Genomic DNA, 4562 nt, shown 5'->3' on the forward strand with positions numbered 1-4562 from the left:
TGGATAACTACTTGCAGTTGTTATTCTTACATTCATCCCCAGTTGGTCTTGTTATTACCAGATACCTCGAAACACTCGTCGTTGTCTCGATAATCCTTTGAGCTTATCGCCTTGCTATTCCTTGTCACCTGAATACCCCTATGGATAATTCTCGCACTTATCGAGTATCCGCTCATCCCCCAGTTGTTCATGTGTTTCACAATGGTCTTCGAAATACTATTTGATCCTCCAAAAATCCTTAATAGCTTATTGCTCTGCGATACTTGTCTGCTTGCATTATGGATGCTTTCCATATGTCTGGCAATATTCGTTAGTATCCTTAGGCATCATCATTTTGATCCTATTGATTCAGCATGTGTGCGAATGCACACAATCATCTATCAACCCTTCTAAATTATCCTTCCGGCTCAGACATTATTTTTGAACATGAGCTGGTTCTCGACCAATCAATTGCCGTCGGTTGTGCCCCTAAGTCTATTGAACTTATCCATCCTTGGTCAGAGCGTCTGCTTCTGATCCTTTGTTTTGGAAATCATAATTCCTTTGTTATCTAAGCATCAAATTATTCAGTTGTCCTATAATATGATGCCCGTGCATTCTTTCTTCCTCTGATTGAGTACCGATACTCACATCAGCTCCGTTGTGGATCGCCCGATCCATTGTTGGATTTTACCTGACAACGCCCTTCATATTCAATAACCTTGTGAGCCTTTCCTCTGATACATAATGCCTTTGGTAAATTGTATCCTCTGCTTTCTCAACCATGCTCTGCTTTCGAGCTGGTGATATCTACTATTGAAGCTTGTGGTATATATTTCCACGATAACCTGATGGGTTGAACATATGCCTTCTCTAAAACGTGTGAACCTGAAAGTTTTCACGAGTCATACACTCCTGGTATTATGCCAGATAAAATTTCAACACTACAACTTCCTCGAAAGTGAGAAGTGAATGAAAGGTTATACATTGGAGAAGTGGGAGTCGACCTTGAACTTTATGTTCATGCCCATGGACACGTTGTACATCTTCTCATCGAAGCTTCTTTTAAAACTAATTATTCCCTTGATATAAGTTCATCTTATATCTGGGGTCTGCCCTTTTACAATCGTGGTTCCGATCATGTTCTCCTTTAAATACCATTTTCGATGCAAGTGTAAGCACTTGTCTTCTGTGGATCAATACCCCGGTCCAACCTCTACTTTGATCCGTCTTCGAGTATTACCCCCCTGGTATCTCGAGATTATCTTGGAACTGCATAATTTCTTATGAGTTCTTCATCAAGTACTACATACTCACCGATTACAATTTTTCATGGGCTCGGAGTTATTGAACACTCAAAGACACCGATAACTGAACCGAGTCCGCTCTACGGTTCAACAACTCTTCAGTAAGCTTCTATAAGTACGAGTTTGTACCCGACCACGCCATTCCTAGCCTGTTTGGCTATATCATTGTCGTGCCGATTCTAACTGTGCTACCTGGTCCTTATTCTCGGAGCACCAAATTTCGACGATGAACTAACCTTACGTCGATCCTCATCGTCATATCATTTCGCCTTGAACAACAAGCTTGGTTTCGAGTTTGTGTCGTACCCTTGGCTCCAATAACCTTTCACTTCATCATCACTTTGGCTTGATGTCGTCGCCGATCGATTACATCTTCATGAACTCTCGCAACAAAGTTGTCGTGATCATCAACATTCTGAGCTCATCCAGGATATCAATTGAATTCATGATGAGAAATACCATCCTTGCCCTCGATGAATTGTATTATCGTCGACCACTTTATTGCCCTCCCACCAACACAAGCTTGTTCATGTTTGGTGTTATACCTTGAGTTCCTTGCTATCCAGCAATTGTTCTTCTTTACCTTGGAGTATTACCATCCTTTATGTCAAGAATGATCTGAGATTTGTTCCACCTCTTGAGAATTCTTGACATAGAAATACTTCTCACCATCACCATTCTTTCTTAGTCCCTGTGTTAATTCCAACAAGTGAACGGTGTTGTTTGGATTCTTTCCTTCTAGCAACCCTATTTTTGAAGTTAATGGTCGAAAGTTTATTCTTAGGCTATTGATTACTGAATCACCATTCTGACATTGGTCGTGCAACCCAACCCATATTTCGGGTGCACCTTTCAACCAATGTTTAATTGTGTATGTTTTCCTCAAGCATACATCATTATACCATTTGATCTGACAAATGTCATCTTCTTGTTCACATTATTGTGGAAATCCATCTTTTGAAAATCTCAATGAATTGTCGCTGAGTCAATCAGCCACCTCCTCACCTCTCCTTGGTTTAATGATGAACTATTGTTTCAGGAACCCGCTCCCATAGTTCATTTCCCAAGAATCTTGCAATACCATTTCAACGATTTGTGTTGCGCCTTTTCTTCTCGGACATCCTGAGTCTGAGGCATCATGACACCAATTGGATCTGAAGCTCGGTCAGATATGATGGTTGGGACAACTTTCCAAGAGTCATGATGTTGATCCTTTGATGACCCGGTAACATGATGTCATGCCTAGCACCCCCCCCCCCCGGCTGGAGGACCTATCATTATAGATTCCTTTTCAGCAAGGTTATCCATTCATCCATGAGGAAATTGTAAGACTTATTCTACAAGTTATTCCTGATGGATCCTTCGTGTTTCCAAAGTCTGATCTTCACCTGAAGACCTTGTCAATGCTATCTCGAAGCATGTCTATGGTACTCCAATTTTCAACAAGAACATTTGAAGCCCAATGTTAAATGTTTCCTGCCCAATTATCCAAACACCGCTGTATGGGTAATATCATGAAATTTCTCTCCCCTACCTAAGGAGTTTTCTACGTTATATCCTATCATGGATATCATGCCCCGCTTGTCCTAGGGAAGGATATACCCCTGTAATATGTGTGTATACACATTTTCCTCCCCATTGTTTTGATTAAACCTGGAAATCACCTTTCCTTTCCATTGGTTTATTTAAACCCTTTCTATAATCTATATGATATAAACAATAATAATTCCCTACTTGTGCAAACACCTTGGTGTACAACTCGGTCAGTAAGACCCTGTTTCTTTTGTTGATGACATTTCGGTAACCACCGATGGACGAGAACTTTGCCTATTGGTCCGCCTCGTTCAACGAGCAGGAAAATGGTTCTCTTCGTCCCTCGCCCCTGGTATCGACGTTGTTGCCAACATAATCGACAGGCTATCCTCTGACATGCCTTTCTTGCATGATCATGCAAGACGTCTCCGCCCTTCCTACTTTTAACCCACATGGTGGGCCCATAACCCACAGATCCATAGGATCGAAACCTGACTCTCCTGTACACCCTGTTGTCAAAGTTATCCCTCGTGCTTGACTTTCTATGTAATTCACGGGCCACCCGCCTGTTGATCTATTCTGTATCGGACACAATACTTATTCCTGTTGCTCTAAACCCCATTCACACTCTGTTTCAGGCAATGAACGATTGCCTATCCGCTTGAAACTTCTTATTGCACCGTCTTACTTTGCTCTCGATGTGTTTCGTTTGTTCAGCTCGAGAGATACTCATATGTTCATACTTGGGAAACCCCCAGAAGATTTCCCCTTATAAAATCCTATCGTTGTAGAAGCTGCCCCTTACCTATTCATAAGTATGATGGAGGTCCCGAAGAAAGGATGACAATTGATCATGGTGACTAGAAGCACTGAAATGAAGACATCAACGAAGTGGATCAACCTCTTAGAAAGGGCAGCCAAGACCGAGAAGACTCGTTAGGTTTTTCGCTACCAACACCTTCGCCCCTTACTCCACCGCTTAAATCTCGGGACGAGATTTCTTGTAGTGGAGGAGAATTGTGACGCCCGGGTAATTAAGCTACAATGAACCTCTGCTAATGATGCCACGTCACCTCGATTACTGTTCCTAATCACGTGTTAGTTCGAAACTGATTCAAATTCAAATTCAAAATCAACCAAAGAATAAAAGTTTTCAAATATTAAAACTAGAATGTTCGGAGTGAACCAAATATTGCATAGGTAATTATGGTGGAGAAAGCACACCTTTATAAAATGTTTAAACACTCTAAAATGAATAAAAAAGTAACAATAATAATCATTTATATGCTTTCAAAATGTTAAACAATTTCAAGACTATTTTGTTTCGGTGCTAAGTGGTCTGTGGCTGTGGCTTAGTTTGCAAACTCTCTTTTGGTGCCACTGTAGTATCTTACTAAAATGAGAAATAAAAGAAAACACAAAAACAGAAAACAATACAAAAGAGAAAAAAAAAAGAATTAAAACCTAAAGCTAACAGAAAAAAAAATGGAAGACTCCCTCCCTGGGCCGTGGCCCAACTGGACCAGCCCACTGGCCCAGACCGGCCCCCACTCCCCCATAACCCCACTAAACCGAAACCCTAACCCCCCACTCGCTCCACTCCCTCCCCCGATTCCCCTGGATCGGGATCGATCCCCATCCCTCCTCACCCTCGCTCCTCTCGCTTCCCCCGAACCAGATCGGGACGCAACGCCCCCGCCCCCTTGCTAGACCCCGCCGCCCCTGGCGCCCGTCGCCACCACC

The sequence above is a fragment of the Triticum dicoccoides genome, chromosome 3B (assembly GCF_002162155.2).
Source record: "Triticum dicoccoides isolate Atlit2015 ecotype Zavitan chromosome 3B, WEW_v2.0, whole genome shotgun sequence".
NCBI classification, from domain to species: domain Eukaryota; kingdom Viridiplantae; phylum Streptophyta; class Magnoliopsida; order Poales; family Poaceae; genus Triticum; species Triticum dicoccoides.